Source organism: Saccopteryx leptura, chromosome 4, assembly GCF_036850995.1.
Source record: "Saccopteryx leptura isolate mSacLep1 chromosome 4, mSacLep1_pri_phased_curated, whole genome shotgun sequence".
Classification (NCBI taxonomy): domain Eukaryota; kingdom Metazoa; phylum Chordata; class Mammalia; order Chiroptera; family Emballonuridae; genus Saccopteryx; species Saccopteryx leptura.
In genome coordinates, this window is record NC_089506.1 from 153374268 (window position 1) to 153389380 (window position 15113).

The 15113-nt window shown below is 37.4% G+C and overlaps 1 protein-coding gene and 1 non-coding gene across 2 annotated transcripts in view; one reads left to right on the top strand and one right to left on the bottom strand.

The window, feature by feature from the left end:
* PCSK1 (proprotein convertase subtilisin/kexin type 1) overlaps positions 1 to 15113 on the bottom strand; it is a 464711-nt gene that overhangs the window by 316306 nt on the left and 133292 nt on the right. The gene's annotated exons all lie outside the window — the stretch shown is intronic.
* On the top strand, positions 14542 to 14617 carry TRNAY-GUA (transfer RNA tyrosine (anticodon GUA)). The gene has a single exon. It is a non-coding gene; the product is annotated as a tRNA-Tyr (tRNA).

The window sequence follows — 15113 nt, forward strand, 5'->3', positions numbered from 1 at the left end:
CTTTATAAACTATAAAGAACTATACAAATTTAAGATTTTACTAATTGCAAGCTTCACTAATTAATAGGATTTAGCTCAAGGTCTTTGGCACTGGAGACTCTATTTGATTCTTTCAAACAAGGGGAATTCCCATTATTGTTTATTATAACATCAGTCTTTTCTTTTTTTTAAGTGAGAGGGTGGGAGATAGTGAGACAGACTCCTGCATGAGCCCCAATCAGGATCCACCCGGCAGTTCCTGTCAGAGGCCAATGATGCAGAAAGGGGAGAGAAGCAGGAGAGAAAAGGGGAGAGAAGCAGATGGTGGCTTCTCTTGTGTGCCCTGACTGAAAATTGAGCCCAGGACATTCATATGCCAAGCCAATGCTCTATCCACTGAGCAAATCAATCAGGGCCACATCAGTCTTTTTTAAAAGGCCCCATATTTTCACTTTTTCCTAAGTCCTTATATTGGGGTGGAATTTCCAAGAAAAGTTTCATCCCCTTTAAAATAGAGAGGGAGTTAAGTCAGTGTCATCAATATCTAGGACTTGAGTGTTTTCTGAATCATAATCCCAGTCTTCCTCTTTTATGTCTTTGGAAAGTTGTTTTTTATTTTAATTATTATTTTTTTGCTTTAATTTCTGTTCTGGAAAATAGGAACAATTTTTTTTTTTGTGGATTACTCAGTGTTTTATTTTCCCCTTAGGCCTGATGAAGATAGAATCATGCTATTTTTATGGGTGCTATGTATTAAATATTAATCTTTAATAGTGGTTATACTCAGTTCATTGTAAGTAATTTCTTGATTAATGTTAAAAGCACACTTTTAAAACATTTATGAATGTGCCTCTGAATTGAAGGCATGTCTTTGAATAGAGAGAATAGCAAATCACCCTATTCTTCTATTGGGGTGAACATGATTAAATTGTAAAGTCAGGCTGAGAAGCTTGTTGCAGATTTCATTTTAACATAAAAACAGAGCACTCTCACGTAAGAGTCTGAGTAGTACCAATTTATACTGGGAGAATTGCTTCCATATAATATAAGAGTTGCCCTTGGGCATTAAGATGGTTGTTCTGCTAAATCAAGGTAATAGAATTCAAATTAATTCAGATATTCATTCTATTAAGCTGGGCTACTTTAAAATGGGACTCCTGTGTTAACATTTAATGGTAACAGTTCTTTAGCTCTCATTCTAAGATGCTTTAAGAACTTTGTAGACAGTCTCTAGGTGCTATAAGGTAGTTGACCTGCAGAGATATTTCCCAACCCTGTTTAATAATGATACTACCTTTCTCTCAAAGGTTAAGGAGGGGTCCATAGGTGAGGACTGTGAACTACTTCTGTTGAGAAGTCTTCCTTCACCTGCTCCCTGGACTCTACAAACAAATATTACAAAAATTGATAGAGTGTTTTATAAAAGAATGAACCCCTAAAGTGAGAGGCAGGATATGGGTTATGTTGTGACTTTGAAAACACCATATTTTGGACCAGTAACCAACACCATTAATGTTAAATTTTCCTCAAAGCTTAAATCCAGGAATTTTTCTCTAAATTTGTTCTAAAAATTTTTGTCTGACTTGGGGAAGACCCTTGCATTTTTTTTTTATTTTTAAATATTGCCAGGTAGGCTAGAAAAAGATAGCTTTGAGATCATAGAGCCTGAAATCTAATTTAATAGTCTCAGCATGAGGGCACTTTAAAAAACAATAGCTCTTTATCACTTCCCTGTCTTAAATCTCCATAGGTTTTTATTATTATTATTATTTTACTAGAGGGAATTATAAGTTTTACTTCTATGCAGTTTTTTTAGAAGAAAATAAAGGTTTACATGATATAATCATGAAAATAAATAGTAATTTAATTAGGTATATAAATACTTGCTGAAACATTACTTTCAACATCAAATTAGTTGCTTTGAAAAGTAGAATTTTTTTTTGTTTGTGTGTGTCATAATTTCCAGTATGGAACAACTTTTTAAAACTAAGGATCTTAACATTTAGAACTAATAAATCATAAATTTCATTCCATTTCTTCTTTCTTATTTTTTCTACCTTTCCTCTTCAGTGCTCAACAGGCTGTGCATAGTATGCCTGAGGGAAAAGACAAACATCTTTTTTGAATAAAACCATGCTATACAATTTGCCAGCATCAGTGACAAGAATTCTCTCAGGCACACTGTTTTTTTTTTCCCTCCTTCCATCTTGACCAGAACTTCTTTCTACCCATACTTCAATCTCATAATTTGAAAAGAAAAAGAAAACATTGTTCCAGTTCATTCTGGCTTGAAATAGGCCTTTGAGCGGTATTTACAAAGAGTCATTTCCATGACAATATCAAAGCCCTCAATCTCTATTCCCTTCTATGAAGAGGAGAATCTCTCATTCAAGTGACTCTGTATTTTTCCAAGGTGTGTCGTAGATTTGAAATGAACCCAATAAAGAAAGTGGTTGGGAAAAACCAATAAGATCAACCTGGGATTCTTTCTTAGGGGGTTAAGGGTTTCCATGTAACTCTCAGCTCTAATTGCACTAGTCCTGTGTTGAATATAAGAATTATAGAAAGCATTTTAAATAAGAAAGTTGAAACTTTATTTACTTCTATTCTAGATTCTATTGAAAGCCCAGACACATCTAGTAAAATAAAATCACATTTGTATGTATACGTAGTGGCACATTTCTAAGAGATTAAAAAATTTCAAATAACTGAGGAGCTTGCGAGACTAGTATTTCAAGAGCAGTCGTATCTGTTGTCTCTTTGAAACTGATGGAAGTCATCCTAAAAAGGGAATTTCAGTATTTTCTGTAGTCTAGAAACATAAAATCTTAAAAAAAAAATTTATGGTGCAATTTTTGAGTAGTAATTCAGCTTTTGCTATTTTTCAAAACACTGAAGGTAGTGAAATGAAATATAAATATACTCAACATTGGAAAATTTCACTTTTGAAAAGCCGTTTTGGATTTCAGATGGAATTTCAGTCTTTTTCTTATTTTGTGGAAAGGATTTTGGCTTTTAAACAACACCATGAATTTGATTCTCAAGAGCAAGAAAATCTTGGATGCTCGTTGAACTAATGCTATAAATTTTCTTATATGTCTTCAAATACTTTGGAGAAATCTGCACAGGATGAAGGAACTGTTTGATTTTTTTACTCTCCATTTGGAAAGTAAGAAGCACTATTGAACACAGAGTTTAATAATAATTGCATACCTATTTTTGTTTTCTCACAGATGCCAGCATGCTACTGGTGAGGTACAGCAGTACAGAAAAAAGTCATCTGAGAACTGAATTCTAACTACATACTTAAAGAATATTTTCTCCCATCATCCCCTCTTCCCTCTAATTTGCAAAAAGCCATTTCAAAAATTTCTGAGCTGCATAGAATGAAGTGATAAAATTAGTAATTTTATAATCATAGCTAGATTATTATTAATTCCAAAGTCAATGTACTTAAGTAATAAATTCTGTATTGTTTTATAATCTTGAAATATATTATTTTTGTATGAATGATTTTATTTTCAAAAGATTGGGAAACTTTGCACATATGACTATTTTACAAGGACAAAGAAAGTACTGTGCTTGAATCACGGGGCAAACTTCTTTGGCTGATTTTATTTGTATTGCTTGAGAAGAGTGAATTCTTGTCTCAGTTTATCTATCAAACAGATGGATAAAGAGACCCTTGGCTAATAGCACAAATGTTCAACGGTCATAAAGTTAAGTTTTCCTTCTGAAGCTGCAACTAGGTGAGAATAATAAGGTATATGTTATAAATGTAGATAAGGAATACATTATTAAATAAAGGCATGCGAGGTTTTCTCTTAGCTGAACTGGTTAATGAGCAGACTTTTTCCCTTGTATCTGGTCTGAGCAATTTTACAGTCAGTACTCAGCCCTTAGAGTTCCTGCGTGTCAAGAATTTGTCATTGCAGATGTCTTGTTCCATCCTGCTGCTGCTGTCATGCCACGTTGCTCAATTTGGGAACTATATGATTTTTTTTTTTAATCTGAGTACTTTGGGCACAGTGGGTACTTGATAGGATTGATGAAGATAGTTAATTTAGTTAATTTTTTTCTCTTATGTTGTACATAGGTTGTTTTTGTGATGTTTCTTTTGTAAATATTTTCCTCGAAGTGTGTGACATTTGCCTTGTGTTCAAAAAGACTACTTTATTAGAGACAATGCACTTAGAGGAGTCAACACAGATTTTGGAGTGAAAAATTTCCATTCTGGACTTACTAAATATCCTTGGATAAGTTATTTAATTTTTCTGACTCATATTTCTCAACTAAAAATTTGAAGGAATAATGCACAATTCTCAGTTTTGCTAGGGGACAAATGAAATGAAAAAAATATGTCCCTCGTCTAGGGCTAGGCATACAAATGGTTTATTTTTATTATTATTGCTGTTCTTAAGAGACTAGACTACTATGTAATTGTGTTTAAAACATTCTTTGAAGATTTTTTAAATGCCCTTGCTGGATAGCTTAGTGGTTAGACTATTGTCCTGAAGCGCAGAGGGTGCTGGTTTGATCCCTGGTCAGGGCACATACAGGAACAGATTGATGTTCCTATCTCTCTCTTGCTTTTTCCAGTTTCCTATCTCTAAAATCAATAAAATAAACATTTTAAAAAATGAGCTGACTTAACGGAGTGACAAAATGGATTAAGTTACCCAATTGTTATGTTTTATGTAAATAAAGTTAGTGATGATTTTGTCTTCTACTTCAAGCACTGGTTTAATTTTTATCAGAATACTTGAGTTGTGGATATTTTGGACATATATGAAAAAGAAATAACCTACGTTGTTTTTCTTTATCTTAATTTTAGCTCACGCTTTCCTTGTGTAGTTTAGGGTTTTACCTACCTTTTCAGGGTTATAAGCAGGTTTTGGAGGCACAGGGCACAGAGATGAGAGTTTGCAGAGTCTTCCTTAGTCATTGGTACACAACAGTCACTGCTGGGAACTTTTGGACAAATAAAAAAAAAGAAACTCCATTCTCTTTGCCAGGTCCTATGTTAGTCAGCTATTTTCATAAAACATTAAATGAAAGGTTCAGGATTTTAAGAAACATACATTAATCAGAAGACTTTTTACAGTAATACCCCTTTTATTTTCTATTTGAAGTAAAATAAAGTAAAAATCAGATATAATTCACACTGGTTTCTCACTATGCTCTACTGATAAGGTTTCACTTTTATTGCTTTGATCAAAGAAAAAAAGATGAATCTTCCCTTATCTACCTGATGCTTTGTCTTTGAGAAACAGACAAAAAGAAGTTCTTTCAGAGTCAAGTTCAAAGAACACAACCTACTCACCACTTCTTTTTGAGAGTGAAGTAAACTGAGATGATTGATAGGGATGACATTTAATTAGATTTTTTTTCTTTCTCATTTTGAAAATATTCTCTAGTGCAGGGGTCAGGAACCTATGGCTTGTGAGCCAGATGTGGCTCTTTTGATGGCTGCATCTGGCTCGCAGACAAATCTTTAATAAAATACAACATTAAAAATATAAAACATTCTCATGTATTACAATCCATTCATTTCCTACCACTCATGTTCATGGTTGCGGGTGACTGGAGCCAATCACAGCTGTCCTCCAAGACAACACCAAATTTTTATTGGATAATGCATAACGTACATGGGTCATTGTATGGCTCTCACGGAATTACATTTTAAAATATGTGGCGTTCATGGCTCTCTCAGCCAAAAAGTTTCCCAACCTCTGCTCTAGTGGGAATATTACAAAATAGCAAAGTTGTGGTAGTCTCCAAGATTTCTAATGAACTACACCTTATGGTATTCTTGATCTTGTATAACTCTTTCCCACAATCAGTAGGCTTGACCTGTGTAACCGATAAAATTTCAGAGAAAATAACAATGTATAATTTCAGAAGCTTGGTCATAAAAGACATGTGGTTTCTGCCTTGGCTTTTCTTGAATCTCTCTTCTCAGAGAACCAGACACCATATTATGTAGATTCTCAGGCAGATCTATGGAGGAGAGGATACGTGGCCTCCTGCCAAAAGCCAACATGAACCAACTAGTCACGTGAGCGAGCAATCTTGGAAGTAGAGCTTCCAGAGTCAATCAAGCCATAAGCTTAGTGAGGTCTCAGGGGACATTTTGACACATAAGAGAGCCTGAGACAAAATGACATAGCTAAGCCACTTCCAAATTCTTGACCCATGGAAACTGTGTGAGGTAATAAATAATCACTATAATATAAGCTATTAAATTTTGGGATAATTTGTTGTGTGGCAATAGATAACTAATCTACAAGTGTATAAGAATTCTTATGAAATATGTAGACACAAAGACTTTGTGGAGAATCCATTGCTTTTTCCCCCCCTTCCTTTATAAAATATACAAATTATCTTTCGGGAATGTTTTGTGGTCCTGCATTCTCCAGATGACTCTCTGTCTTTGTCAAGTTCATTTTCCCTGCAGAAGAAAGCACATGTTAAATGACCAAGAGCTTTAGTCAGCCGAGGCAAGACAGTCCAATATTCTACCCTATAAATCACTTATAATTTAAGTAAATGTCGGATTATTTTTATTTTAAGTATTATTCTATAAAAATACCCATTTTACAGAGTCAAATCATGGTGACTCAGCTTCATCACGTATTGTTCTGTAAAATGTTTAACTAGCTCCAATTTTTCTTAAGCCATAGAGGAATTCTTGCTGTACTATATCTGTACATTGACTTGGATTAAGTCTTTCCTGCTATTTTTCTGGGTTTTTTTTAAATTTCCTCTTTAGCTCCTTATACACACACTTGGTGATTTGAAGAGACACAAGAAAGAAATCATGGAGAAGAAAACTAGCCTCTTGTTCCTGTTTTTAAATTTGGTAGGAGATGCTTCCTCAACATAGGTCACCTCAGGAATTATTTTAGAAATTTTTTTTTCTGGAATTCTGTGAATGCTATTACATTGAGTGTCTAAGTGACTACTTTTGTTTGACTGGCAGTAGGTCCAGCTGAAATAGTTCCCACAGTAATGTCTAGAAAGTTGAGGAAAATATTACTTGTTTTTCTCTATCTGTGGAAAAGAAACACATGTTGTATTAAAGGAAATAGCTAGTCTCTGAAAATTTACCCTTTTCAGTGTCTAATGGAGTAATGTGCAACCATTTTTGTTGGGTTCTGGAAATATTAAATTTTGTAATATTTTTGCAAGTGGTCAAACCGAAGCAAAATATTCTACATATTTTCTCATTTAATACAACTAAGTTACCCTGGCTGAATTGCTTGGTTGGATAGAGTATCATCTGAAAAGCAAGGATTGTAGGCTTGAGACCCGTCAGGGCACATATGAGAACCAATCAATGTTTCTGTCTCTCTTTCCCTTCTTCTTTCTCTAAAATGAATAATAATGCAATAAATATTAAAAAAAAAAACTAAGTCATTAGCCAAGATTATCAGCTTCTCATCGAATATTGTACCAGCCTTTGGAAGAGTCACCACGTTCTACACAGTAGGAGAAAGTATGTAGCGGACAGCATAGATGCCTTTTCTCTTAGAGAGAGAGAGAGAGAGAGAGAGAGTGTGTGTGTGTGTGTGTGTGTGTGTTCCATCCTGCATCTAAATGCTCCATTGTCATAACATTTCTAGGTTTAAACATAGAAAAAGATCAAGGCATAAAATATTTGTCTGCTCGTGACACCTTGCCAAGGCTGCTGGGCACATGAACATCACCAGGGAAAATATTCTCCAATGTTATGTTTCTCTATTTGTAGACCACTCACTACAAAGTGAAAAGATACTTCCTTATGTCTGTTGCTATGGTGAATACTGATGCAAAGAAACTATTGATAGAAATTATAATATAAAGCTAAATGCTTAATAGATATAACTTGTTATTTCAGAAAGAAAAAGAATGATAACTTTGAATAGCCCCGCATTTAATATGATAGTGTTTTTTATATCTCTCTTTTCAATTGTGTGCCCCTAACCCCTGCCAAGGAAACAATAAAAATGAACTACTCCTTTTGTGTATAGTAAGATAAACTGATTTTGGAAGGGGACATGCTGGATTTTGGTCCTTGTCACTCTAGAAGAGTAGTACAATGCAACGTTTTGAACCAATGGGTTCTCTGAGGACTTTATGTTCTTGATGTGACCCAATTCTTTCATAAATGAGATGCGCTAATGACATTGAAATGGTGAAGAAAAGCATCTCCTCATTTATTTGAAGACAAGATATTTAGTTCCTGAAGTGAAACAGGAACACTCTAAAAGCACAGAAGAAATTTGAAACAAGTAATAAGAAATTAGTCCCTTATTGCTTCACAGAATCAGAATGTATCAAATCTTTACTAAGGTAGTCATCTCTGAATATTTTAATCTAGGAAACCAAAATAAACTGATATCAAGCTAAGAGATTCATTCAACTAAGGATTATTTCTTCCAAACAATATTTGTAATTGCTCCTACTTGCCAAACATAATGCGGAATGGGGAAAAAAAGAATAATGACATCAGAATAACAAAAAAAAAGTTCTGTAATGTCACATAAAACAGATATTAGTTTAAAATTTTTTAAATATTTAAAAATATACAAAACTCTATGTGCTATACTATCAGATATTCAATTTGTGTATAAAAGGCATACATATCATTAATACACAGCACAATAAAATGATTAAAAAACTATAAATATTGACAGCGATTAAGTCTAAATAGTGGTAATTATGGAAGATTTTAAATGTATTCTTTACTATATTTTGCAAATTTTCTACCATAAGTACTTGTTATTTTTATAATTAGATAGAAAATAAATGTTAGAAAATATCTAAATTTTTGTACAAAATTTTAAAATAATATTTTGTATCTAAGAGAAGCTATATTGTTTAGTGTGAAAGTACCCAGCATACAACACTAACTGGATTGCAGATTCTTCATTACAGCATTTCCTTCTACAGGGCTTGCTACATTTCCCAGTTCCATTGTCCTCTTCTTTCTCCACACCAAAGTTTTTCCTGTAGAAAAACACAATAACCTTGCTTTTGCTGGTGCCTCCCACTCCTCTCACTGGAAATCCATGCCTGTAAGTTCCTTCCAGCTTCTTCCCTTTAATAGTCTTTTCCGATTAAATCTATCTCAGTTTGATTACATTTTAATGTAAATCTTCAGCTCTTATGCATTTAATTTTAAGAAATTACTTAATGGTTGTTATATTGCTTTATAAGTCTTTGCAAATTATTTTTCTCTAGCATTCTTTTGTATCTAGAAGATAAACTCTAAAGTACAGAGGGTAGGGCTTTGCTATTTTCATTTCCTGTAAAACAACTGAAAGAGTGAATCTATACTAACTAAATAGCTGAAAATACATAACAACAGGTAAAGCAAGAATCTTGTGCAAAAAATTGATCACAGATATTTGGGTAAAAGTCTAACTCTTGGATGCTGGTTGAATCACATCCTTCCTGCTGATGTCTGCTCAGCTCTGCTGGTTTTATCCAAACTATTGCAACTACTGTGGGTTTGAAGAGAAAGTGTCTCGGCTATCTGGAATTTAATTTTACATTATGGACTTACTGTTTTCAGAGACAGGAACCCTAGGAAGTTGACCCAATGTCAGATTTTATAATGACTTTTGATTCCCCTCTGAGGCCCTAGCAGATACTCTTCTACATTAGGTGGTGTTTGATAATTGGGTATTGCATTATTTTGAATTATTTTTATATCTTCCAGTGTCAATTCTAAAATTACATAATTCATGGGACTAGAGAATATTTTTAGTATGAACGATTACTTACATTCTCTTAGAAAGTGTAATGCACAGGTTGGAAGCTCCTTTTTTTGTACTTAGGCAGCTTTCTTTTTAAGTAGGTGCTTTACTTACTAAAATGTGGCATTTGACAAAGGGTCAGTATCAGTCAGGAAGTTATGAGCTGGGTGCTTGTTCTTTCTAGTAAGGTTAGTTTTTGAAAGGGGAAAATATAGGGAACAACTGCTTTGTATGAAAGAAAATCTGAGGGAAAAAATTGGGGTTAGGGAAGGAAGTTACCTAATCAACAATTTCTTATTTCCAGTCTAAGTAACGTTTTTTCTCTGCATCTAAATGGATGTACATGTGCTTGTGTGTCCTTAGCTGGTGGTGTGAGAGAGGGCTGGAGTCACTCCCGCCTTTCCCTTGTCCAGCCTAGATGTCTGATTTGAAACGAGGTTCTTGGGATGGTATTTTGCAGCAGCTTCATCAGCTGGTGGCATATTTCTTATACTCTTTTTATGTCCCGCTGTTGACTAAGCAAGAAAAAAACCTAAAACATTGGGAATTAGAAAGATGTCCTGATGGACTAGGCTCAGGTGGTCCAGAATAGCCATCTTGTTATGTTTTCTTTTATTCTGTTTTCTCTTTTTCTTGGGTAGTGGTATGGCCATGCCTGGCTTCTAAGTTCACAGAATTTTAGTAGACAGAAGATAGTCTTTCTTTTCAGTTTATTGTGCCTCCCATGTAAGTCTGGGAAGAACTCTGTATAGAATAGTTTTCATATGTAAAGTGTGTGAACAAGGGAGATACTGCTGAAGCTCATCTCTTGTGGTCCTTTCTATAGGGAGTGTGCTTATGCCCTCAGACAACAGAAAAATAATGAAATGTCTGATTCACACCCCTTTTACGCCAACCAAACTCTGGTCCTTTCACAGTATACAGATGTTGTGTAGTCCTGGGGTATCTGCTGGGTGTGAAATAGAAGTCTTGGTAGATGTTCAGCATGTGTATCCAGCATGTTTGCTGGATGGCCTTCGGCCCACTGGGAATCATTCACAACTCATCCCAGACTTTTCGGAAACTAGGCTTCTCTGTGTCAGTGTTGTGAAACCTGCAAGTGGAATGGCCACGTGCAAGGAAAGAATGGAAACAATCAACAGTGCGGTCCTGGACTCAGAATATTGCTTTTCTCCTCTTCTGGCTCCAAACCTAGTCCTTTCAGGGGTCCCTTCGTGGGAACCTTTGTACCTGAGTACCGCAGACCTTCCTTGCCAGGCAATCCAATAAATTCTTCTTTGTTTAAAGTTGACAGTTTTTGTTTCTCATTGTCAAACATGGGATAAATGTCCCTAGTTGAGTAGATAGCTGAGATGGGGCTGTGGAAGCAGAAAGGATGTGTGACTTTATTTCCCATCATTAAAGTCATTGGAACTACTTCTCTGGATTGCTGTGACATTTAGATGCATTAGTACCAGTGAAATGCCCAGGCCAGGGTTTGGCACATGGTAAGGTTTAGCTATTATTACTAACTCTGTAACTTTGGACTACCAATGTTGTTTTCCAGTGTCTGAGAACAAAACCTAACTGCACTGACAAACACACAGACTTCTGGAAATGACTGACTATGGGTTGAATAATGAGAGAATTTAATCTGCAAGTGAACTTTTAGGACTTTTAAAATGAAAATTAAAACAAATAACAGTTATTATGCCAAGTATTTGGTTAAGGGATCCAGATATTAGCTACAATTTCAATCAAGGAGACTTATGAAAAATACAAAGCCTTTGGGACCCTAAGTTAAGTGCTTGCATGGAACATATGTCAAAAATTAAAGGCAGAGCAGAGGATTTCTCGATTTATTGAGAGGCCTATTATTTTGTTGAGTCAGTATCTGAGGTCAAAATCAACAAAGTACCAAAAAGAAAGGCAGTATGAAAAGACTAAAATAATCTAGTAAAATCCCTCTCAAGTGGTTAGCTGTGGCTTATAGTGGCTACTTGAAATAGTTGGGAGAACAAATGACAGTGTTCGGAAACATCAAAATGTTCTTCTCTTTGGTAAAGTTCTTCTCTCCCTGTCCAGTTGTCATCCTCCTGTTGGCTGGTCTCCCTCCCACCCCATCACACATTGGTCACTGCCTTGTCGGAGCCTGTACAGTCCCTAATACCACTGCTGCCGGAAGCACTGGGGGGAAGACACTGATACAAATGAATAGCTATAACCAGAAGTTCACACGTGCATTCACATGTTTTAATAGGAAATTTGCCTAATCAACATTGTGCTTTATAATTTCAAAGCTACATGGATTTTAAGGTTAATTTTCTCTCTGCCTCTTGCTTGATGAGTACTTTTGGTTGTAAACTTAGTGCCAGATGTTGCCTGACATGCTTTGGATGTCACTCTAGGAAATTAGTCTAAGGGTTGCTCCTTTGTTATGTTACTCAAGATCTAATGAGGGAGCGGCAAGATGGTGATGGAGTAAGCCGAAGTTCCAACTTCCACTTCCCAGAACCAAAGTGGATTACAAATTAATTTTAAGAACAATCATCTGGAAAAACCAACTTTGGGCTAAACCAAGAGGAATCTATAACCAAAGATCACAGAAGAAGCCACACTGAAACTGGTAGGAAAAATGGAAATGCAGAGAGGGCTACCCAGCTCCCAGGAGTGAGCGGCATCCCAGAGGGACTCACGTGGCAGGAGAGGAGTTTCCCAGAGAGGGGTTGGTCCTGGGCCCCAGGACTGAAGCCCCAGCCTGCAGCCCCAGAGCCTAGAAGAGGCATATGGACAGTATTTAGCTGCGAAACAAGCCAGGATACTGTTTGCAAGAAAGAGATAGATTTCTCAGACACAAGATTCATCTTAAAGTGACCACACAGAAAACCTCTTTCACAACCACTCACCCAGGGATCTGGGGGGCAGGGTGAGCTGAAAGGATTGAAGTAGCAGGAAAAGAGTGTAATCTAGGAGGCACAGGGAGAAACACTTTGCGGACAGCCACACTAACCCCTGGGCTGAGTCACTTCCCAAATCTAAAGTGAATATTTTTTCCTGGAACCAGCAATACCAGCAAAGGGAAGCAGGTCACCAGCCAAATAGAAGCTCTCCTACTTCAGTCAAAGCAAAGAATTGCTTAGAAGCAGGGAGCCATCAGGGATACAGTATTGAGTGCTGAGGTCTGAGCTACATTGTCACCCCACACTGCTGAGTGCTCACTGGATGACAGGCAGCAGCTTGATGCAGAAGCACAGTCATCTTGGCAGGGCAGAAGCCAGGGGCCAGCCACAGCTGTGGATGGGGTGCGCAAAAGGGTCTGACCCATGGCTGTGGACCAGGCATGTGATAACTGTCCCATCTGCAGTACCACCCATGGGGACAAGGAGGAAGCCAGGGAACCGGCTGAGGCTTGTGGCTGGGCACAAGAGCACAGCCCCACCTGCGGGGCTGAGGCTTGTGGCCCTGGTGTAAGAGCACGGTCCTGCCGTAGGGGTGGGGCAGAGGCTGGGGGCCAGCCAAGGCTTGCAGCCTGGACAAGGGAGTGCAGTCCCGCCATGGGAGTGGTGCAAAGGCTGGGGGCCAACCAAGGCTTACAGCCCAGGCATGCAATTGTAGTCCAGCCTGTGGAGGCGAGGCAGAAGCCGCAATGACCATGGCAGCGGACTAGTGCTGGCAACACCCAACCCTGAATGCCCGAGGCAGCAGCAGAGGGTGTAGCAGGCCTGCAGACAGACCACACCTTAGGAACACAGAGGCTACACTCAATAGGACTCCTGTGGCCACACAGACAAAACGGGAAGGCAGAGAAATGCAACCAAAATGAATCAACAAGAAAAATCCCCAGGAAAAGATCTAAATGAGATGGAAATAACCAAATTACCAGATGCAGAGTTTAAAATAATGATTGTTAAGATGCTCAAAGATCTTAGAGCAACAAAGGATGGACATAATGAGCACTTAAATAAAAAGATAGCAAATATCAAAAAGGACATTTAAATATTAAAAAAGAACCAGTCAGAAATGACAAATACAATATCAGAAATGAAGACTGCACTAGAAGGAATTAAAAGCAGGTTGGACGAAGCTGAGGATCGAATCAGCAATTTATAGAACAAGATAAACAAAAGCATGGAAGCAGAACGGCAAAAAGAAAAGAGGCTCAAAAAGTCTGAGGAAAGCTCTGTGTCTAAGAGAGCTCTGTGACAACATGAAGTGAAATAACATCTGCATCATAGGGGTTCCTAAAGAAGAAGAGAAAGAACAAGGGTTAGAGAATCTGATTGAAGAAATCATAGCTGAAAATATTCTTAAATTGATGAAGGAAAAAGTCACACAAGTTCAAGAAGCACATAGAGTCCCATTAAGGATGAACTCAAAGAGGCCTACACCAAAACATATCATAATTATAATAGAAAAATTAAGAGATAAAGAAAAATACTAAAAGCTGTAAGAGAAAAGCAGTCAATTACCTACAAAGGAGCCCCCATAAGGATGACATCTGACTTCTCAACAGAAACATTAGAGGCCAGAAGAAAATGGCAAGAAATATTAAAAGTAATGCAAAACAAGAGCCTACAACCAAGACTTCTCTATCCACCAAGGCTATCATTTAAAATTGAAGAAGAAATAAAAAGCTTCCCAGACAAAACAACAACAATAACAACAACAAAAAAAACCTCAAGAAATGTTAAGAGGCCTGCTGTAAACAGAACAAAGGGGGAAAATATCTAGTAAAAGAGGAATGTAGATTTAAAAAGTACACTGGCGATAAACTACTACATATCTATAAAAACCTTAAATGTAAATGGATTAAATGCTCTAATCAAAAAACATAGTATAGGCCCTGGCCGGTGGGCTCAGAGGTAGAGCGTCGGCCTGTAGTGCGGGGGACCCGGGTTCGATTCCCGGCCAGGGCACACAGGAGAGGCACCCATTTGCTTCTCCACCCCCCTCCCCTCCTTCCTCTCTGTCTCTCTCTTCCCCTCCCGCAGCCAAGGCTCCATTGGAGCAAAGATGGCCCAGGCGCTGGGGATGGCTCCTTGGCCTCTGCCCCAGGCGCTGGAGTGGCTCTGGTCGCGGCAGAGCGACACCCCGGAGGGGCAGAGCATCGACCCCTGGTGGGCAGAGCGTCGCCCCTGGTGGACGTGCCAGGTGGATCCCGGTCGGGCACATGCGGGAGTCTGTCTGACTGTCTCTCCCTGTTTCCAGCTTCAGAAAAATACAAAAAACAAACAAACAAACAAAAAAAACCCATAGTATAGCTGTATGGATAGAAAAACAGGACCCATACATATGCTCTCTACAAGAGACACACCTCAAAACAAAAGACACACATAGACTGAAAGTAAAGGGATGGAAAAAATTTTTCATGCAAATGGAAATGAAAAAAAAAAAAAGCTTGGGTAGCAATAC